The sequence below is a fragment of the Odontesthes bonariensis genome, chromosome 1, assembly GCF_027942865.1.
Source record: "Odontesthes bonariensis isolate fOdoBon6 chromosome 1, fOdoBon6.hap1, whole genome shotgun sequence".
NCBI classification, from domain to species: domain Eukaryota; kingdom Metazoa; phylum Chordata; class Actinopteri; order Atheriniformes; family Atherinopsidae; genus Odontesthes; species Odontesthes bonariensis.
In genome coordinates, this window is record NC_134506.1 from 33,018,120 (window position 1) to 33,041,853 (window position 23,734).

General features: G+C 40.3%; 1 long non-coding RNA gene across 1 annotated transcript; it reads right to left on the reverse strand.

Moving 5' to 3' along the window:
- Nucleotides 1-7,211: 7,211 nt before the first annotated feature.
- On the reverse strand, nt 7,212-8,802 carry LOC142385381 (uncharacterized). Its single transcript, XR_012770172.1, has 3 exons — nt 8,365-8,802; nt 7,934-8,216; nt 7,212-7,723 (listed from the first exon to the last, which is right to left on the reverse strand). It is a non-coding gene; the product is annotated as an uncharacterized LOC142385381 (long non-coding RNA).
- Nucleotides 8,803-23,734: the final 14,932 nt, after the last annotated feature.

The following is a 23,734-nucleotide window of genomic DNA, read 5'->3' on the forward strand; positions in this document are numbered from 1 at the left end:
TGCATGCATAATCACACCAATCATTATAGTGTCAATGATGATAATGCAAATATGAAGAGTGGAGGCAGGGAAGAAGAGGAAATGGAGTATATCCGGCAACGGCTCAACTTACACGGTCAATGTAGTGATTTTGAGCAATGTAGCAACAGGGAGGGAAAATGTTCAGTTTAATTTTGATCAGCTACACTGAGTTCATTTCACATCAATTGGTAGGGGTAGCACGCCCCTCACACCTGTGTCGGATGATGTTTTCCTCAGGTGTAAACATGGCATCATCAGCTAGATAACAGATATACAGCCAGGCTATTGTAAGTGTATTAAAGTCAAATCATCAAGAAATTAAAATAACATCTTTAGTGAACAGTTGTATTACCTCAAAGTAACTCTTGAGCAATCACTGAGAGAAAAACTACATCAGTTGGTCAAAGTGGAGAATACTGAAGTGCAATGTGTCTAAATTTCTGAAACACCACTGAATTGCATGTGGCAATCTGAAAATAATGAACTTTGTGCATGCAATATGTCTGGCTTCTGGCTTGACATGCTCAGACGTGCGCGACATATGTAGCAGGCAATTGCACATGGTTGTTTCATAGCTGGTTAGCAATGTAGCCGGTTATCTCCAAATGACTGCGCTAAAACTGTGCACCACTGTCACCAAGCAAATGATTCAAATCCGATTTGGGCATTCAACATTCTGCTTGATGTGTGCCAAAATGTGCAAGTGTGTAGTCTAGTTGGACTGTGAAGTACGTCCGAATGTGAAACATTCTGCGAATAAAACCTTTTTCACAAAATAATTTATTTAATTTTGTGTTATAGCATCGGAAACAAGATTTTACAATTATTGTTGTTTATATTTGGAAGTCCTTAGCATTTCAATAGGATTTGCTATACTGATTGGACTTATGTGTCTATTGTTGTGTGTTTTTCTACTAAAAGAAAAAAAGTCAAAGATGACAATAGATTAGAAGAAGTATCATCTGGACAGAGTGACTGCTCTCCCGCCTGTTTCCGTGTGTGTGCTAATGGACTTGCTCCCCATTGGAGGAGTTTAAATCATTGCTGATGTCAGAGGGGACACGCTTCATGCCACCCAGCATCATTATCAGCACGTCCTGGTGCCAAAGGGGAAGCATTAAATCTTCTGCACCAGTCCAGTGATTGAGACTGTCACTGTCATTAACCTGAGGTGACGTTGGCGCACGCCCGTTAGCCGTGGGCTGAGCTGACAACTACGCACTGCTAACCTGCCAGCAGTGGAGATGTGTATGTCTGTATGATGCTGCTTTCTGGAAACAGTCTTTTTCTGTCACTTTTAGAAGAAAAAAAAACTTCGCTCACAGAAACCCATATAAACCAGACCATATGGGACAAACTGACTCTCATCTTGGTGAAACAGGGCCATGACTGAGAGTCACAGCTCTGCTGTTCTTTTGGGTTGCTCTGGATGACCCCTGTGCTGCTGCTAAGAGGCCGAGTAGCTGGTGTGAATTAAAATAGAAAATTGAAACATGAACACATGAAAGAATCTTTCTGACTGATTTCAGATCATAAAGATTTGCTTGTAAAGTGGTGAAGAAGCATGTTGATGTAAAAAAGAATACCCTGTTACTGGAATGTTCAAACTTGTCATAATGTTTCTCTGGAGTCATCTCTTTTGCCCAGCAGCAAGGTGCTAAATTTGGTTTTCCATGTTTCCTTTCCACAATCCCATCACTCCCACATTTCATCCTACGGTCCTAAAGAGTCTCCTCAGTGAGCAATTTCCTTCCCTGTCATGGACACCACAGTGCGGAAAAAAAGAACGGAAAAGAAAAAAGCTATTGACAGCATGGCTCTGGTCAAAGTGAGCGTGGCGACACCCTGGTTAACGACGACAGCGTTCTTTGTGCTTTTAGCGTAACACGTGATTTTTAAGTACAGTGGGTTTTATTTTAAAGGATCCAACTGCCTTCTCGGCTGATGATGAAGTGGCAGCGCAGGGATATAGGAAGTCATTCCGTCTCTGGAGGCTTTGACCAGACATGTTTTCCTCTTTCTTTAGCCCACAATTAGAAGCGATAGTCTCCCACTCCTACGATGGCTCCCTCTCCTCAGCAGAGATATATTTATCTGAGGATAATTGGCCATTAAATCCTCACTTGACAACTGTGAAAATGCCACCCCAAGAGTAATCTGGCTGCCAGAAAATGACAACGGTTGGCAGAGCTGTCGACTGCTGGGAGCCGCATCAGGAATGGATGGATCTATTCCACGCACATCCGTACACAGCCACACATACGCATCAAACAGAGATGTGTGTCCTAATCAAATTCTGTTCTGTTTGCTTATGATATTTCTTTCTTTCTTTTCTTTTGGGGGGTTAAAGCGAAACCCCTAATATATTCCCTACTAAGATAACAGGTCTCAGCATTAAGAATAAGACAGCAGCCTTTTTAAACCATTCTGGAAGTAAACAGAAATGCACTTTTAGCTTTATTTATTTTTATTAATTTTGCGAGCTCTCTTCTTTGATCACTTTATCTGAGTACTCTATAGTCAATTACAAATGCTGTGCTTCTTTGAAAGCCATTGTGTAAAATTGGATTCTTCTCAGCCTAATGTCTGTCTGACTTGAGCTGATCCTTATCATGAGGTTCAGAAGTTTCTGAGCTTACCAGCTTTTTGAGGCTGTCAAAAGCATGGTTGAGGAGAACGAAAAGACAAGCGTTGAGCTGTAAATTTCTATCCTTTTCGTCCTAGTGTGTCGGCTGTCTCTCAAGCTGCTAACGGGAATCAGATCGAGCGGCAGATACAGTGTAACTATTCTCAAAGGGCTGAGAGATGAACAGATCTTTGATGGTGTTTCAAACACAAGCCACAGTTTGCTGCTGGGTGAACACTTCCTTGTGTATGTATATGTGTTCTCTTTCTCTCGGTCATCACATCCAAACACAGATCTTCTCACATTTGAAGAATTTCCACTTTGAGGAGTCAATAATAATCAATTAGCGTGTGCATAGAGAAAATTCTTGACGGGAACTTGATGGAAAAGGTGGCTCATGTTGAGCAACATTAAATCTGTTCTTTGTGCAAGAGCAGTTTGAGTTTTTGCTGTTATTGACATTTTGGATCAGCATACAGCATTGTGTGTTTTACTGTCTGGCAAGAAACTGCTGACCATGACAGAACATTTGCCACAGGAATGTGAACTCTCACACTGGGGGTGGAGGGTGCCTCTTTTTTCTTTATCTGGTAAACATGTGTTGGAAATGGAAGGCTGATTGAGTTACTGTATTCATTGTGGAAGAGGGAGGTTATGGGAGATGAACAACAGCTTTATAAAACTGCCATGAATTTATGATATTCTGTCTGTGTCCACTGCAGTGAAAGGCCCATCTTTGCTAGATGAGAATGCCTTTGAATCCATTCGGCTCTAAATCTAGGCCATACTTCAGCTCAGAATCTTACAGCCCAGCACCTGTGTATGAAGATGTCAAAGGCTTTCAGACAGAGGTAGCTGGGAGAATGGGGAAACATGCCTTTAAGTGTAGCCTGTCTTTTCAGATGTCATTCGTGTCGCAGATTCAGGTGTTTGTCAAAATCACAGCATCCAGGCAGAGCATGTTTTAGGACACACTCATCCCCAGTTCCCATTCAGGAAGCTGAGAGCTTTTTCTAATATTACTCAGATTGCACCGGACAACGGGCAGAGAATGAAAAAGTTATATTGCTAATAATACAGCTTGAGGCAGGAAAAGGGTGGGCCCCACTCTAAAAGCTCCAGACCGTGTTGTTTATTAATTCAGAACAGTGTTTCATTTTCACAATCCATGTTATCAAAAATTCCAACATTGTCTTGAGTGCAAACTCATGTTGGAGCGATAATGGGACGGAAAGTACAGGAGAGGTGAATAGAAGGTGCGTAGCATAAACTATTCACTGGAGAGCATGAGACAGGTGGAGAGGGAATGAGAGAGCAAACAGTGTTTTTGCATTTCCATACCTCTATCCACCAGTGACAACACCCAAAACAGACGTGCTCCCCATTTTAACAGTTTGTCGAAGAAGCTTTTGTTTGTTTCCCTGTGTTTTTTTTTTTTCTACACCCCTCCTTTCACATCACCGTTACTCTGGAGGCTGCCTCACTGCTCACAAACAACAACACTCTCCCAGTAGGCCCTGTTTGATGACCTACATTACATTCTCTTTGCATGGAAGTACAGCGGTCTTACATGTTGTGTGTGCATAAACTGCGGTGTAAACGCCTCAAACAAAAGGGAAGAGCAGCCGTATAGGGATGGGAATGAAAGTGCGTACCATGGTTGGGGACACTGCATTCAGAGAGCTCTTTGTAATCTAAACTCCACCACTGAGGGGTTTGTGTCACTGATGATGGCTTGCGTTGGTACGAAGTTTGTGTGAGAACATGTTTTATGTGACAAACAGGAGGCGTGTACTCATCACTGCTCATGGGTTCATCCCTCTCACATAAAACACAGCTAACGCTCCTGTGGGACCAACTGGCAGCCACTTCCTTCAACAAGATTTGACAAGTGGTATGTCAAAACAATCCACAGCAGTACAGAGCCTTTTCTACCTTTGAGGTTGGGAATGGAAGTCTCCAACCAATGCACATCTGAAGATGTGATTCACAGAAAATGAGCCCAAATGAGTTTCATCTGGCTGGACGGTGAGCATATTGGATGTCCTTTGATCATAAAGCAATACCATATTGTAGTACAGTAATACTTGGTTATATTATATATACAGTCGTTGTGTTTAGCAACCCAGTGTGACCCTCTGAGCAAAACCACATATGTTCAGCATGGATGAAAAGTCAACTCCATGATGTTCTTCCAACAACAGCTTCTCTGATTACTGCTTTTTAGGCATTCGCCCTGTCCAAAACCCTTCTCTCTAAAGTGTTTTTTCCTCCACACAAACACGGAGAACACCCATGACACTGGTGCAACTTGTGTAATTTGTCATGTGAACTTGGAAGCAAAAGCTCACTTCTGAAAGAGCCGTCACACAAATTAAGCCCCTTCGGTTCCCCCCCTTCCAAAAACTAAAAGTTTTGGTGTTATCCCTGAGAACAGCAGTAAAGCGGAAAGCCAGTTAAGCCCCATTAGGAGCCTGCGCGCTGTGACGATCTCATTGGAAGTGCTGGATGAAAATTGCCCGGATTAATGTGTTAATCCACCTCTTTAAAATGCTAATGTCCATTTTATGCCCATTAAATCTCAGTGTGCGTTTTCTTTGATGCATGCAATTTCTATCAATTAAACACAGAGGAGTGAAACAGGCAGGAGAGAGATTAGTTCCTTGCTTCAAGCATGAATTTTTCCTTTTGGTTTCATATTTATCTCGAATGGGAAGGGAATGGGGCGGGGGTTGTTTGGAATGGGTTTATGAAATGCAGAAGGAGCAATGTGATGATATGAACAATTCTAGGAGCTCTGCAAGTCTTTCACAGAGCTTAAAACAAGCCTCTAAACATCCACCAGGAAGAGTAAACATGCAAGCACTCTGTATTGCTCCATGTGATTTCTCTTTAAAATCTGTTTATGAAAAAGACACAAAGTTTAACTTCTTTGAATAAGCATTTATTTTGCAAGACATCTATCGATGCAAAATATGTTGAACTACATTTTTGTTTTGTAGATGTTTGACTAATGACTGCAGCAACATTACATTTATACAATCATTATTTAGATAATTTTCCATGCATATGATGAGTTTTTAATCAAACATGTATAGCATTGACATGTTTGGTATTTTGCATATTCTCTAACCCTGTGTGTATTCCATGATGAGGTTTATCATCATAACATCTCAAGTAAAATCTGGTGCCTCACTGATTGTATAAAGACAATTACTCAATTACTCAAAGAAGCTCTAATCAATATTCTTTGGTTAGGGTTAGAGATTACCAAATGTACTGTGAAAAATGTTGCAGACATAAGTTAGTCAGGAAATGTGCATGTTTTGATTTTCTTGCCAGTGAATTTACTTTTACTGCAATCATAAGCTTTGCTTTTGCCCACATCAGGAAGCTTTCTTTGCCAGAAATATTTCATGAACCCATCAGATGTTTGGCCTAAAATTGCAGCTAAATAAAGTTAGCAACAAATCGAAGGCATGGGTAAAAGACGGATTGAGGGAGAACCAGATAAATCCCATTGGAGACCTACACAAAAAAAAAAGTCTTATATTGGACATTCATCAGGTAGCAATAACTTATAACAGAAATAAATGTTGTGGCTTAATGAAGTAACCGGCAACCATAGACAGTGTAGATATGTACATCTGGGACAGCCTCAGATCTTTTTTACGGGCGTGCACTATCCTTCATCGGCGTGTGCATGGAGCCAGCAGAGCTAAAATTCTCCAGAAGGTAATGACTACTGTAGTTGGAATGCAGGTCCAGACTCCAACCGCATCTCCACAAATGTTTGGACTCTACAGAAAATGTAAACAAAAACAGAATGTGATGACTTGCAAAGAGTTTAAAGCTTGTATCTACTTCAGATGTTCTTACTCCATGAAAGAGATCTTCATTTATTTTTTTACAGTTTTTCTCAGTCGCTTTGTTACAATTCTCGAATCATCCTCGCCATTTCTCAAAACTATTTGGACAAATAGCAAAACACCATGGATGACCTGCAAAAGCCACTCTTGCTCAAAATCCTTAGTTCAGCTCTCAAAACTAAATATCTGTGTCAATGAACATGTCAGTGCCATCAGAATGTCAAGTCCTTGTGTCATTGTGTACGGATAAGACAGTCAAATTGCTTAGTCATGTTGTCAATATAACAGTGTACTCTGGCGGGATGTTCTGATGTAAACTATGGCTAAGTTTTGATGACAATTATTGTAATTTACACCTTAGTGTATGTGTGAGATTGATTACAAGAGACAAGATTCACAATTACCCTTTTACTGTTTGTAATTTGTACAAAAAAGAAAAGACAGCACTGCATAGCACAAATAAAAAGTAGAAATGTGAACCTACAATCTAGTAAGGGAAAACTGTACATACAGTGCTGTAGGAATTACAGTGCAGACAGTCTTCCAAGACCTGTTGACGTTCCTGTCTGTTGGGCCACATATTCTCATCCACGTCACATTGAATATTATCTCTTGCGATGCAGCGTGGAAAGAATCTTCTTGAGTGTCTTATCCAGCCTCTGCAGGCATCTGCTGTGATGTCCTCACACGCTGCATCCATGGCAGCCAGAAGGGTAATTTGTGTATGTGGCTGGCGATCATACACTTTCCAACGCCACGCAGAGAAAAACTCTTCAATGGGGTTAAGGAATGGGGAGTAGGGTGGGAGGAACTCCATCAGCATCCTATTGTGAGCTGCAAACCATTGCCTGACGATGTTTGAGCGATGGAAGCTGACATTGTCACAAATTACCACATGCTTTGGCAAGTCATCTCCAATCTGACCTCTCTCATGTTCAGGGATGAGATCCCTGTAAAGAGCGTCTAAAAAGGTGACTAGACGCTCTGTGTTATATGGACCAATAAGGGGAATATGCGTTAGCACACCATTTTCTGAGATGGCAGCACCCATTGTTATGTTCCCGCCCCGTTGGCCTGGCACATCAACTGTCGCTCTGTGCCCGATGATATTTCGCCCACGCCTTCTGCGTTTTGTGAGGTTGAAGCCAGCCTCATCCATGTAGATGAAGCTGTGCGGTGGCTCGCTTGCTTCCAGTTCCATTATACGCTATATCCAGAATACACAAAATTAGTTTTATGAGTTACATGCATTTTCATTTTGATGAGGTTACATCAAATGTATACAGCACATATTGCATCTTCTTTTCTACAGCCATAGCAAATGTGTAAAGGTCACACTTACTGTACTGTATATCACTATGCAATGTTGTACTGTTTACTGTGAAGTACGGCTACTGTATGCTCATACATGTTTTACCTGTACATAATGGTAGCGCAGCTCCTTCACTCTTTCTTCATTTCTTTCAAAGGGAACAGTGTACAGCTGTTTCATATGCATTTGGTGTCTTTTCAGTACCCTGTCAATTGTTGAGATGCTGACTGTTTGGATGTTTGCAAAGATGTTGTTGTCCTCTATAATGGCACTCTGTATCTCCCTAAGTCTTATGGCATTGTTCTCTATAACCATGGTGCAAATGGCCTCCTCCTGTTCAGGTGTGAAAAGGGGCCCTCTGCCACCCCTGTGAAGTTGTCTTGCAGTCCTATGTGGAAACAATATAGCAATGCAAAACACAAAATTGAGTAAGATAAAATGTCACTGTATGAAGTATACTTACTTATATTGTAATGTGGAATACTGTTACATTGTATGAAGCATTACAGAACAGTGCCTATTGTTGGATTACATACCTGTTCTCTCGACGAAAAGTCTGAACGAACACAGTTGTTCTGCCAACATTTGGCTGCACCCTTCGACCAGCCTCTGCCATTGTAAGCCCATGATTGAGAACATGGTCCACAAGGGTGGCTCTGATCTCATCTGGAACGCGCATATGTCCTCGGCCTCTTCTGCCTCTTCCTCTGTTCTGCCTCCCAACTCCTCCGCCACGCAACCTCACTCCTCTTCCTCTTCCTCTTCCTCTTCACTGTGGCTGTTGGCCCCGTCTAATTCCTTCCATTGTCAGACATTGAAACATTGTGTTGTGCTCCAGCTATATATATATTTGTCAGTTGATTGGTCGTTAGAGAAAGTCAACATTCACCTGGGAGCAATTTACCAATTCAGGACAGATTTTGAACAAAAGTCTAATGGAAATGTATAGAAATATGCTTGACATATTATGACAACTTGTTCAACCGTTTTGCATGTAAAGACCTATACGATAAACTAATGCCTTAATGTTGTGGGGGGTGAGACTATTCAACAGAGACCTGTACAATACATTTTGATTAACATGACAAAAGCAATTGATAATGTAGGAAACAGCAGAGAATTGTACATAATCATGTGCATGGATGTGCCAAAGCATTGGCAACTTGCTGAAAGAAATGAGAAACTGTTTGTTTGATGTGCACAAGTGACACAATGATGTGACAATTGAACACGTAGTTTTGAGAATTGCAACTCTGATCTGAGAATTGTCCAAAAGCGACTGAGAAAAACTGTAAATTGAAGCATCAAGCACATTTTAAGAAAATGTATAAACAGCGCCCCCTTCATCTCAGCCTCTCAGCACTTCCTCAAAGTTTCTTCAGACTCTGCAAAGGTCACTCTGCTAAGCTCATTTTATAAAGAACAAACAGCAATGAAATAATGATCAGGGCTGCTAACTCTGACTACTGAGCACAAAAATCATTGGCTTTTCACAAAAGATTCAGTAACCGCTTCTACTTACTTCATTCTCTGAGAGACAACAGTAAAGCTGAGCGGGTCTAAATGGCTCTCTTGGACTCATTGCTCAAGAGGCAGCTGTGTGAGAAAAAATTAGCACGGTGTGTTGTCAAACCTGGGGATATACCTTAGAAAAATGGATGGTTTGCGGCTGGACTGCTGGCGACATTGATTGCGGCCTTTTCCTTGGTGGCATGAAAACCTACTGACATGCGCTCTTATAGTCACAAGCCTCCCAGACTACTGGTTAGACTAGCGTCGGTCTTCATCATATGTTTTGTTGCAAACCCATCTGATCATTGGGTCAAATTCAACAGCAAAGGAGAGGGGAAAAAGGGCTGTCACTCAGCAGAAGACTTGCTCTGAGTTGCTTTAGTCAGACAGAACCGCAGCAGTGAACCTCGGCCAGCTAATACAGTCCCACCCAGCCATTAGGATTGGTTGGTGCTAGTTCCTCCAAATAGTTTATGTAGAACATTTGGAATGTCTGACCTCGCCTTTCTTAGGCTAATGGTGGTTTTCTACAGATTCAAAGAAGACGTAGTCTTGATTGCTTTTGCTTCTGATTTGTCTTGTAACACATATTGTATGAACATGTTAACATGGTGAAAAAGAGGGAGACTTTTGTGCTACTAAAGCACTCCAAGAACTTTATTCGATGTTTTATGTGCCGACTAAAAAAAAAATTTAAAAAAAACTTCTAATTGGTCTTCATCATTTTTCTTTTCCCCAGTTGGATTTGAAAATTCAGATTTCCCATTTTGTCATTGAATGCACCATCAGTAGCAACAGTCAATACAAAAAAGTCTAAAAATAAAATAGTTCCTAACACTGACCTCCAAAAGCACAGAATATTTGACTGACAGTAGAGCCCAAGGTTTGTGTTGTATATGTGAAGGAATAATTATGACGTGATTTTTTTTTAGGGCAAAATGGTATAGCTATTGTATTAATTCAGTGTTCCTTTCTGTAGTGCAGTGTTTTCCAAAGTTGGATCGGTTCAACACATGACCCATGGTGAAATCCTAGAAAGAGAGATCAGTACCCCCAATCAAGTACTTTCCATCGATTTGGTATGTGGTTGTGAGCTCCTGGGTTGGTACTGTATGCTCTCACACACAGTATAACACGCTCCAAGAGCCATTGAGTGGAGTTTGTGTCCAAATTAACTTTAGCATAGTAACTCGAAGCTGTGGGACAGATTTTTAAAAAGGCACAACCAAAAGAGCTGTTGTAAATTTTTACCAAAGCATTTCACAGACATTTCATTAAGACTTCAAGAAATTGTGGGAACTTTAAAAAAAAAGGGCATGAAACATGTCTGTTTTAACTCAATGCTGTCATGTCCAAAATGGTGACCAATTATTGCTATTGTACAGAAATTCTTAATTCTTAGAAATTTTAATCATGCTATGAACTTAAGATGACGAATTCTTTCAATTTTTTGCAGTTTTACATTGAGGAATGTAATTCTTAAGTATAGAAAATGGATGGATGGGTTTGGAGCTTTCACTGAATAGAATGTGAATGTGACAACATTTCCCAAAACAATACTGTATAATTTCCAAGCCATTCAGACAGGAAAATTATGAAGCTCACATTTTTGAAGCTGTAGTTTCCTAAAGCATGACTCAGAATAAGACACACACACTGGAGTCAGTATCGGACTCAGTGCTAACTTCCTTGAACAATGACAAATCCATTTCCAGGTCAGTAGGTGTGAAGCTCCAGAAATCCATGGTTATTGATTAAGAACCACAATCACAGCTTACTGAGTTGAATCATGAGTCAGCAAGAGCCTGCAGAGACAGGCCATTTGGTTTGAACTGAACCGTGTGGTGTATCCTGTGGAATTTTTTATACCTCAAATGTAAGGATGACTCGGAGATGCCCTCGCCGTTGTGCAAAAAGTCTTTTAAGACCAGGAGTGACAAAGCTTGTCCAATCATAGAGGCCTCTGCGGCTGACCATAAAATGCTTCCAGATTTGTCACACACACACACAGATTCATTGTGCTGAGTTAAAATGCTTCCAGTAAACTAGCATTTATCATGTGAGCACTATTTTTGAGGTAGAACACAAGGAATGATTTATGGAGGCATTTCAACTTCTCTCGCACTCACCCTCCATCATGAGCAAAATATGTTGCCATAAAAGTAAAATACACCCTGTGCAACATGGTGAAAATGTTCTAACTCATATTTTATTTACTCAGGCATTGTGTGACAAGTCGTTGTGTGCCAATAGAAGAGCCAGTGGCTTTTTGGGAGGTCCAGGAAGCTATAAAAATAGATCATTTAGATGTGGAGGTCCATGCATATCCAATGACAAGACTGAAGATAAAGGCCAGAGCCTTAATTGCTCCTGTTTAAAAGGAACTCCAAAGCCACTGAGCAACTAGAAAGGTCTTATATTCCTTATTTTGGTACTGGCACTTCACAGACAGCCCACCCATCTCCTCCTCCTCCTTTAATGCACATGTTAAAACAACTGGCCCTCCCACCAGCCAAACAGCCCTTTCTCCACCGTAAGCATATGTGGACTATTCGTTGGGATGCCTAATTTATTAAAATTGACCTAATTTTCCGTGATATATTAAATCTCTGCCTCAGTAAACTCGAGGCCCATTTCATCGAGCGAATTAGGTGCCCGCTGCTTGGTGCGATCAGAGACCTGGAAAATGAGGCCCAGACTGGTATTAGAGTGTTCACAGCCTGCTAATGGTCGGGGGATGAAATAGATTATAGCAACATTCATTACAGTTCAGCAACGCAGTTGAGCCGCCAGATATAAGCACACAGTCAGCAACGGCATTACACTGCACTGTTTAAACTTACACAAAGCGGCTGTAGATGCTGTTGTGTTGAAAATCTTTAGAATAACCTCGAATGAACTTAACCAGCACAAACCCTCAGCAACGAATAACCCCAGCGCTATTACAATAGCAAAGTAAAGAAATGTTTTTTTTTCTTGAAAATATTATTGGATTCACGTTCATCCAGGGTCATAACCACAACAAACTGCTTTCAGAAATGTTCATTATTTTACATTTGTTGATTATTTGTAGATTCTTGTCAACTCAATAATGAAAACTCAATTATAAAACACCATTTTATTGCTTCTTATTTCCATATAGACTCATGTGAGATGTAAGTTGAAAATGTTTCCGAATCATCTCACCTGGTTTGAGGTCGTGTGTTTCTGCTTTCCTCAGTAGAAAATGCATTTACATTTGTTACACTAAGGTCAATAAGTAAAAACAACAAGGCTACTTTACAACCTGCCTCACTTAACACAAATTACACCTACTATAAATATTTATGAAAATGACAGCTAGTTTAGTATGGGACAGTAGCTGAAACTCATGTTATCTTTGACTGCCCAGGTGGAATTGAATAAATTTGTTGCCACAGATTTTGAGAAATGGCCAGATCCCGACTCCATTCTTGACAACGAACAGTGAGAAACTGAATGGCCTTAAATAGTATTTCATTGGGGGGCCCTATGTCAATGCAACAGATAATCTGCATTTGTTTCCTTACATGAATATAAATATGTTTTCTATGTAGTTACATTCAGTAATGTCTTATGTCGCTGGATCAGGTGGATGAGGTTTGCATTTTTAGACATGAAGTGGGTGCTTCGTATAGTGTGCTGACTTTAGGACTCTTGGGTTACAGCCTGTACCTTTACTGGCCTACACAATATTGTGCTCTTGGTGGCTGTGATTGCCTTGGAATTTTGAACGATTGCTTTCTTTTTTGGCACTTGGTACAATTAATTGCATTATCATCTGAGCTTAGCTCTGCCAAACAAACCATGGATGAGCAATGCTTTTTAATCTCTAAATGCTTGTTAGCATAGCTTAACTATCTTTAATGCACTATTTTTCGCATATGGATTTTATATGATCTGGAAATCACTGTGTTTTTATCCAGATTTCATGGTGCCTCCCAACTTATTTGTTGAAGTAGTTATAAAGCATTTTGGGCTGATGTCATACAGGGAATGGACGATATATCTATCATGATTTAAGAAGGTGAAAGGCAATGCTAAAGCCACAAACCTGAGTTTAGGATGCATTTCAAGATATCAGCAGTGTCAGCAGCACAGTACACAGGGCAGCCTATGTAATTTGATAGGCTCCGTCTGGACAGAAAGATGACTCAGAATATCTCCCTTTAAGATTTAATTTCATTTTAACCTCTAATAAAGGATGACAATAATCTAATCCAGGGCCCTGATCAGCAGCACAAACACAGAAATCAAGTTAACAGTGAGGTCTCTCAAACACATCATGGCCCGAGACCGAGTTAGTTGTCCTCAGCTTGGGTTTGTACATGACCTATAAGTAAAATGTGGAGGGGAAAATGTACATTTATTGGTCACGTTAAATGTGATCATGCCAAAAAACTATTTACAGCCCAGTAGAAAATGGATAGCTACAAGCAAAGCTCTCTTCACATCCAGCCAAACCTCAGGGATCATTTTTGCGTGGAAACAGACAAAGCCTGGTCATTGTCATGTTGTTCTGCTTGTTTTGGGGTTGAGGCTAAATTAGTTGCAACTGAGTTTGAGGTCCAGAGACAGCACGTCCCCGCGATGTTTGGCCCACGTTTTATCATTATACAATTTGTCTGTACTATTTTCAACAAACAGGAAGTTCCTTAAAACTAGCAGACCTGGCAAGGACTTGTCTCCTCTGACAAGCTCGTAGAGCAGAAGTGATGGGGCTGGACAGATTCAAGATGGTGTGGTTATATCTGATAGCTGAGACTTTCCTAACAGTTTTTTTTTTTTTTGGAAGCAGCCAGCATATTTGGACAGCCTGCCAGCCACTATGGCGTGTGAGAGCTCTAACCCACAAACAACATTGTCATTCTTGTACTCTTTTTGCCTCTGGTTTTTCTCCTGAAACACAAGCACTCATGTGCTCCAATAACTGAGGCAGCATTTTGGTTTGCACTTTCAGATTTCCATTACTTCCCCTTCCTGTCGTCCAGTGGTTCCAGCTGGTGTTATTGGATTGCATATTGCAGCACAATCCCGAGGGAAAGCATTGTTATGGAAGTTGGGTCTGCTGTACTAGAATCTATTCTAACTTCATTCAACAACCGCACAACCGTCTTAACACCACAGCTGTCAGCAATGTCACTACATGATGAGCTGTGACACCACTGAATCTAGCAGCGCTTTGTCACCCTGATACACTTAAACAGAGCTCCGGCTCGGCAAAGACATGCTGTCAAGTAAGGAAAGACCATTATCTGCAATAGACACAAAAGTACAGGGGATCCCTGCAGACATAGAGATGATTAAGGGCTAAGTGTCATTCTTCCTGTCTTGGTGTATTTTTTTAAAGAGCTCTGTCTCTTTCTATCCTTTTTACCACACGCTCTAGACTTACAGTCCTATCTCTCAAGACTGCTCTGAAAGGACACAGACCCTGACAACCATGTTGGGGCATTATCCAGAGCTACCAGCCCTGGTCATACATCACATCTTCTCAAAACCACCAAAGAAGGACAAAATATGAGAGTAAATCACTGTGAGGATTTAGATACACATGGAAGGCTATCAGTAATGAGCATAAGGGCAGCTAAATGTGAATTGGATTTGCAGTGATGGTAAAGTATTTGAGGAATGCACACACAAGAATCACAGTCTTGGCTCTGGGATCCAAAATAATGAAGCTAAGCCTCGTTGACATAGGCCTGACTATTGGTGTCTGATTTCCAAATGATGATATTGCTTGCAGTCCAGTAAAACTGACAGATTTAGAAGTGTGATTCCCACTGGGGTCAGTTACACTTCATGCTTAAGCACTCAGGGTACTGTAGGGCTTTGTGAATAAAGTGGTCTGCTTAGACAGTATTTATATATGAGAGTATTGCTGTCTGGAAACAATGATTGGTTTAAGGGATTGGAAATTATATAGGAAATTGGCATTATTGTAATCATTAGTGCTTTGCTCAAGGAGCTTTGAGTAGTTGCTCAGGCAATAGCGATATTTTAACTTTTTTTGTATGTACACCTAATGTTCTTTTTGAATAAATGTAATGTCTCCATGGCACCAACAGATGATTTTAACTCATCGTGTGTCTTTTAAACATCAAGAGTTTTTGTAAACATTTGGCCAGTTCATATATTTCTGTGAGGCCAGGTTGTTAAAAGTTATAATTATGTGTTTCTGTAAACCACAAATGCATATAATCTTAATGTTTTTGAACATCTAATATCCCCACAAAGTGCTGTGAAGCAGACAGCCATTACTCCATACAGTACATGAGTGTGTGCCTTATCAACCAGCAACAAAATCTGCAGGAAGAGGGGTCAGGGTTTGTGTCTAGTGTGAGATCATTGTTTCTTTTCTTTTTTGAACTTAGTTTCACCTTGGCATTGCGGTTTGACAGTCATATGAGTCTGTGTGACACCTCTTTCTGTCCAAAGACATAAAGTGGGTACATTTTATTCAAGCGACTGGGCTGGCTAGTAAATGTGAGCCTACGTCCAGCAGAAGATTAGTTTAGCTCAGCATAAAAATTGGAAATGGAACAAACAACTAAACAGCCTAGATCTGTCCAGATATTCAGCTAAAAGCAAATACCAAGCTAATCAAGTAGTATATCTTGTTACTTTAATATCTTTAAAAGCTATAGTATAAACAAACAAACAAAAAAACAGTCCAGTAACCAACCCCTGTTGTGAATTTCAGTTTTCTAAAATCTATGTCTTTTATTTCTGGTGCTTGTGGTAATTCACGTCAACTGCCTTTGCACATATCCCCATATTTACCTTACAAACATAAAAATAGCACCAAAACCTTCTCCCTTTATTGAAAGGCACAACAAAGCTTAATTCCACAAATGTTGAACTTTTTTTCTTTAAAGTTACTCCTGATTTAACTGCTGCCATTGCACTGAAGAGGGAATCTCCAAGTAACAAGCCTGTTCCACCACCAACCTTCCAGCTACCACGAGGCCTTCTAGCAGCCTGAATGGTGCCATTAGTATTCACAGACAGACAGACAATCAGGCTCCATCTTTATCACTAAGCATTTCTAAGAGCCAGATCTGAGACACAGCTGTATCAATAAAAGATTTCATATTCAGCCTTTCTCGAACAACTGCGCCTCTTTCAACCTACACAGTGGGTATCAATCGGGTACGGAATAATGAAAAGCAATTATGGAGCTAAACAAAGCCATGGTGGTAATAGGCTGTTGTTTTATTTTTATCCACAAAATGGAAATAGATTCTGCGGCTGTGTGTGGTTTTTCTTTTTTGAGATCATGTGGGTCACACTGAGGACAAGATTGTCTTAACACCAGTCTGCCGACAGCGTTATTATGATGGAGGTTTCAGTCCAGATGAATTAGACGGCAAGTCAGTATGAAAGTCGGGAACAGCCGCAGACAATCTGCCTAAGACGAGGAGGAAACAGGAGTCGGCTGCTTAGATTGTGTCTCAATTAATTATTCAAAGACCAGATTCTCTATCCAATGACCCCGGTAAAGAAGCACAAATTATTTAGCAAGCTGCCACATCAGAGCTTGGTGTGAGGACATGAAGCATGGGCTCGCTAAGGTTGCCTATCATGGGAGGCATGTCATTGTCTGTTCAGGATGCGAGTCACATGACACTCAGCCTCATGGGTATTGATGGCTGTATCAGGGTGCAGGGGTAGAGTTTCTCTTTCTGTCAGCCAACCAACCTGTCCACATTTGCCAGGTCTGATGAGGGGGTGAAATGTACGCCCTTGTAATCAGTGACTGATTTGGACAACACAAGATCAGATATCGGCCCTGTTTGAAAAAGAATGACTGAGACTCTCATGGCGCAACTGATAGCACAAATAATGACAAATAAAAGAAAACAATGTATTTTTGAACATTCCTCGCAGCCTTTAATATACAGCGTGAACATACTATGAAATAACTCAATGCATTTGTGCTGTGTGTCACCAACAAAATCTTGAACTTTGACATAGAGTAGGAGGAGACAGCCACGTGACAGCGGGATTGTCACCCTGTTATTTTTCTTTTGTTTTGTAAAAAAAAAGCCATATACTTTCCAACGCCACTCAAAATGTGTTATAATTTCAGACTGTGACAGAGAGAGGGGAAGAGGGGGAGAGACTGGATGAAGAGAGGGAACGGACAGTTTGCACACACGTGTGCAGGTGTATGAGTGTTTGTAATGTGTGATGTGATAGAATTTACCTTGATCTTGTTAGTGGTGATTGGGGTCTCCGTGAGACCTCACACATTGGGCTGTGGGAGTAATTGGCCATGGCAGGCCGGCCTGCAACCATGTGGAGACTTAGGGAAGAGGAATGGGGAGGAGAGCGCAGGGCCTTTGTTTGTGGCAACCGCCACATGTCTGCCTGTGTGGCAGCGCCGCACTCCCGGGTGTGTGTGGAGGCTTGGCTTCGGGGAGATGATTGTTATAGCACTGGCGTTGGCTTTAAAAATGCCTTTTTAATGGGAATGCATTTCACAGGCAAGAGCAGCGAGTTCTGGCAAACCAACATCAGCAGCAGGGTACAGAAGTTCAGCATGTGCTGGGAGATTGTTCATCAGTGGAAATAGTCTGCCATCTGCTGCTAGAAACTAGCATAGCAGAAAAGCTTCTTGAAAGCTCACTCGAAGATTGTGTTTTTCTAAATGTTTTCTCCTCTTTATGACAGCCACATACCATCTCTGCATGTAAGAAAATATCTAAACAAACAAGACTAATCTTATGATCAAATATATATATATTGACATAAAAACATCTCAGGTAGGTTATTGCATTAATTCTATAAGGATATTTTTCTCTACCCCTTTTTTCGTCATTTCATCTGTACTTGTTGTCTTCCCGGCCTGCTAATTTTGTTTGTAAACAAACATGATGCGTCTGTCATCAGTCGTGTAACTGTGCTTGTAAAGTACCTTAATTAAAGATCCATTCAATACATGACCTCTTCCACTTACCTCAAGCACTTTCAATGCTTTTCCTTAATGAACAAATGAATTATGCAGTAACATAGGCTCAGCCAACAAAAGGCATTTGCTGCCTAATGTGTTTGCCTAAATAGCAGTGAAGAGCAGGCCTTCCTTTTAAGTGGATAAGGTACCTCCGTTCAGCTTGCGGGAAGTGTCTCGTTTAATTTAATTCAATAATCCTGATAAATGAAATAAATCCCTTTTGGGACATCCATTCCTTGAGTAGTGAGATAATAAGAAATGAGGTTCACAGAGAAAAAATTAGGACATTATGGTTGATTGAGCTTTCACAAAAAGGAGAAATATTAATACAGAGATATTCTTTATGTTTATAATTTTGCAATAATGAATGAGGGCATCCATGTGGAAAACAATCAGAACCGAAAATGGGTGACAGTGATTGTGAGGCTTAGTGAAAGAAAGCATTAGCATTTTCACACATCCCCGATGCAAATTGTTTCACTTAAACTTTTTAAATACCATTTTGTGTTCTGACTTAATTTTAATAAGTTTGCAGATAAGGAAGCATGAGCACGGACTTGAAAGGCTGATCGTGAGTCGCTGAAACACATATATTCGCTGCTTGATTCATGAGAGGAAAAGGGAATATTGAAAAGAAAGAAAGAACATGATCTTCTCTTAGAAATAATCAATTTTGTGTTGAATTGAGATTATTTGAATATAATGAAAAATATCCATATCAAACATTAATTTGAATTCAATACATATTCTTGTACAACTGAATGCACGGCTCTGGCCAATTTGAAATTAAAACCGGCCTTTGAGGAGGTTGGTACTGATTTTGATAAAAAAAAAATGCTTTACCCATGCGATTCTGCTTAGCCTAAAATCCTTTTGATTAGTGTGTTTTGCACCACATATGTTTGTTATATGAAAAGGCCAAACTGAGTGTGTTTGGGAGTAACTCAGCTAAAAAAGATTAAAAAATGCTGAAACTACATTAAGCAGTTCATGTGCACACTTTGATTTGATAAAAGAAAAAGGTCCCTGGTTTCATATTACACTGGCAGAGTTGAAACTAAAACTTAAATTTGCAGTAAGACTTAAATGATTATGTTCCAGTACTTAAAACTGAGCCACCAAATGTTATGATCAACTTTTAAAAGATTTAATTTTATGAGCTTATAAAGCCAGGAAACCTGTCAGGTCTCACTCTAAAGTGAGCATGTTTGTTGCTCTGCTATACCTGCTCATTACCACAGTGAACCGATTTTATCTATCCCCCCCCCACACACACACACACACACACACACAAACAGACTTATCACTTGTTTCCGGCAACTGCAGCCTCTTGTAAGTCAAATTGATTGAGTCGTCCTTGAACATCTGTTGTTCAGCCAAGCCTCAAAGGTAATCCTACTAATGGCCCTCTAAGCTTTCCACATAAACACACACATAAATAAAAATGTTTCCAAAGAGATTTGGTCATTGACTTGCTGCTAATCAATTCTGCAGCCGCATCTGTTGATGAAGGTTTGGGAAGTACAGAGAAAGATATATGCAGCAATCAATGGCTGGCATGAGGCAGACTGGGCAGTGAGTGGCAGTCACGGCTCCACTGGGAGTCAACATTTTCACACAGATGGACCGGGCCTGTCGGATATCTTGGCAAAATTAAGGCTGTTGTGTACACACCGAGCGGGAACACTGACCAACAGAATGCTGTCCATCAACGACACAAGACATAAAAATTACAGCTTTCGTGAAGTGGAGTCTGTAAAATGAGCGCGGGACATTTCCTTAATTTGAGCTGCTGAGCTCTGGCACAGACTGATATGACTCCTGTTGGACAAGTGCCATTCCACAGGCTAGTGTTTCAAAAATGTTTGAGGGGAAAAAAAGGTTGACAGAAATTACTGGTCATGTTCTCTTTTTTTGTCATAGACCAAAATTGACTTTTGCATCCATCACATTGTACACCTTCAGCTTAAAAAAAGCTGAAAATGAGCTGCGGTATGGGGTCATACTTAAGTCCGAGCACGCAAAAACAATAAGAGCATGAAACTGAAGCACTTCTACTTACCGCCTCATCCTGCATTTGGCGTACTTTGCTCACTATGCATTGTCACCCCTAAAATGAATGCTGGTTGATAATATCTCAGTCAAATGTTTCCTGTCCAGATTGATGGAGCGAGCCCAAAACATGGCTCTTTTCCTTTCAATAAAGACCAACATACCTGCTGCCTCCTCAACATGCTCCCCATAAGGGAAAAGTGAGACATTTTACCAACACCTGGGCTTGTAGCTAGAGAAATATCTGCATATGACAGACCGAGCTGGGCTTCTTTGGATCACTCCTGCCGCCAAGCAATACTCATAAATTTAATTTCCAATCTGCTCTCCTTTTATTAGTTTGGGTGTTATTAAATGAGATTGCTTCATCTTAATATAATATATTTCCAGGGCCTGTGAATGTGGCTTGGAGCTGATATTCAAATTCAATAACATGGCCTGTACTTAGTGCATGGCACTAATAAATGCCAATGTATGATGCATATGAAGACAGGCTCAGCGTGGAAATCACAGCATGCAGTAATAATGCTGTGAATGTCCTTCAGAGGTGAGACATGCCTCTCTCTTCCCCCGTGCTCCACGGCTCATATACCTGAAGAAGCCCATGTGACCTACATACAGAGGAACGCTGAAGAGAGGAGAAGCGGATGTTCATATCTCCCAGTATTTTATTAACTAGCCTAGACAAATCCCTGAGCAGTGTATACACTAGCTATGATAGTGCACGCCAGAGAGTACTATGTAAATCACAACAGTCCCACTGACCTTTAACCCTCTTTACTGGATGCTGAAGAGCCTGTTAGATCCACATTGGAACAGACGCTGCGTGGTGTTGGAAAAAGATAAACATGCGACCAAACGGCAACGGCCCAGTAGCTTGGTCGGAGTGTCCCACCTTTTGACCTCTGTGGGGTTAAAACTTGACGTCTCTCCCTTTTTTCTATTCTATCGCTGGAACCTGACAACTGCTCTTGCAAAGGTTGCAGCTTAGGAAGCTTAGTAGCAGCAGCGAGTGACCTTTACTTTTATTATGAAAATTTCTATTTCATCATTATTATAGAGTGAAATCTATGCATATGATCAGCACAATGGATTTCTTTTTCATTAGTTGTGTAAAATCCCAGTCAGTGAACGGAGGGGCATCCGGAGTTGCCTGCTTGACTACGAGCAACCCCCCCCCCCCCCCCCCCCTCTCTCTCTTCTTCTTCCTCCACTGGAGGGATCTGACAATTGGAATTAATATGCGAAGAGCTTTCCCTCTCCATATGTTGGCTGAGGTTTTCCAGGCAACTTTGTCAGGGGGTAACATTATCAAGAGCTTTACCGAGAGCTTCTTCATCATGCTCACATCCGAGCCTGCCCAACACTTGTCACTGTCAATCACAAGGTGATAATACACCGATGATTCTCTCATTTGGTTTAATAAAATCTCCAGGCTTATTTGAACTGCAGTCATTACAGCAAATAATTGCTGCACAGAGGTTTTAGCCAGGCCGTAGCCTTAGGGTTAAGGAAAGACTATTGCTATATGAAGGCTTTGGCTGGTGTTTTTTCTTTTTTTCAAGCCTTTATTCCCTAGTTGTTCATATTCCTAAAATGAATATTACATTTGAATCTAGATTTGGCTTTCTTTATTCAAACTAATATTGTTATTACATATTATTTGGATGTGGAGTCATCTGTTTTCACTTCTTTTATATCTATGTGCTGTCAAAGAGGTTTCACCGGGGACTGCCAATTGTAATTTTTAACTGTCATTTAAACCAAATTGTAGATCTGAATCAGCGGGTCTAAAATTCTCTGAAGAAATGGAGTGACAGAAGGGAACATATTTCATCTTCAATTTGAATTCTGGCACCAGCTGCAGATGAGCGGCTGTAAATTCTGCTGAAACCACAGCATATAAATCTTTCAGAAAGGAACAATCAGACAATAAAATGTCCCATTACGTCACTGATGTATCTGGCAAAATAAAGTATAAAAAGATCTGATGGAGATGCTTCCTACTTAAATGTGAACTCCACAGTGAAATCAGTGAAGGTCAAGTCAGGATCTTATTTGATTTTCTATCATGAAAAAAACTAAACAAACACCACTGAGCTTATATGTTTCAAAAGCAAATCGAGCTCAAACAGCTCACATATTCAATTAGAGATCCAATCTCCACACTTTAATTACATTCATTAACATATTTGTTTGACTAAACAAGGTCACATTAATTGATTAGATAAAGTATCAATGGCAAAGACAAAAAACTCATTACAGAAGCACTGGTGTGGATACTTGCACCCTTGTTTGGGTCAGGTAGTTCATCTCAATGTCGATGAAAGCAAAGCGGGCATAAACTTTTTTTGTTTCGAGGGGGTCTTTGATTTGTATGTGTCAAAAAAGTGGTGTTGACCTTGCGTTGTTGGCTGCCCCAATAAAGAAAGAGGACTCTAATTGCCTTTGTCAGTGAAGTGTACTTGGGACAATATACAATCAGATAACAATAATGGAGTCAATAATTTGTATTTACTCTGAAACTTGGACAATGTCATTTCTCCCAATTAGCACAATCACCCATGCATTAAATTAGTTTTTTTTTTCACTCACCAAAAAACTAATTAGAGGTAATTGTTAGGAAATCAATCAATCAACAGAATGAACTGCCAATGAAGCGTGGTCGGAACTAAACAAATGTGTGACACAGATGGCATGGATGCTTCTTAACGTCAAGGGACTTTGTTCAGTACACTGGAACATTGAGACGTAAGAGAGGTGTGCATTTTTGGATTCATGTAAACTGTACTGAGGCACTTATGATAGATTTTACCACAAATTTTTTTAAAGCAGTATTTTTTTTTTAAATATTATTTTCTTTTCCATCCAACCAATGCACTTTTGCACAATAAGGAGTTGCAATTTTCATTCTTTCAACTCCTTGACTAAATATTAGTTTTGCATAAATAATGTATATAATAGCAAACAAATACAAAAAAAACACACACTTCTCACTGTTGGTGATAGACAGCTCTCAATTTTCTTAATTTGGGGCCTAACTTTTGAATAGTGTTCTTAAAAAGAGGGATTTTGGTTAAAAGCTACTAAGGCATTTCCATTTTCACACCACAATCGCATTTTATGGGTGACTCTTTACACAAACTGAAGGCCATTTTGTTAATAGCTCAGGTTTTATGTGCTTAACGCTTAATTGACAGAAATCCACAGCACTAGCTTTAGTTATTTTTTCTCTTTAAGTTTTCACTTTTTCCTGCATGTGACAGAAGTACGAGCAAATCAACTGCGACGACGCTTTATCCCTGTAAACCAATGAAAATCCGTCCTCGTACAATAAGAAACGCCCCTCATTATGTTAGATTGAACTC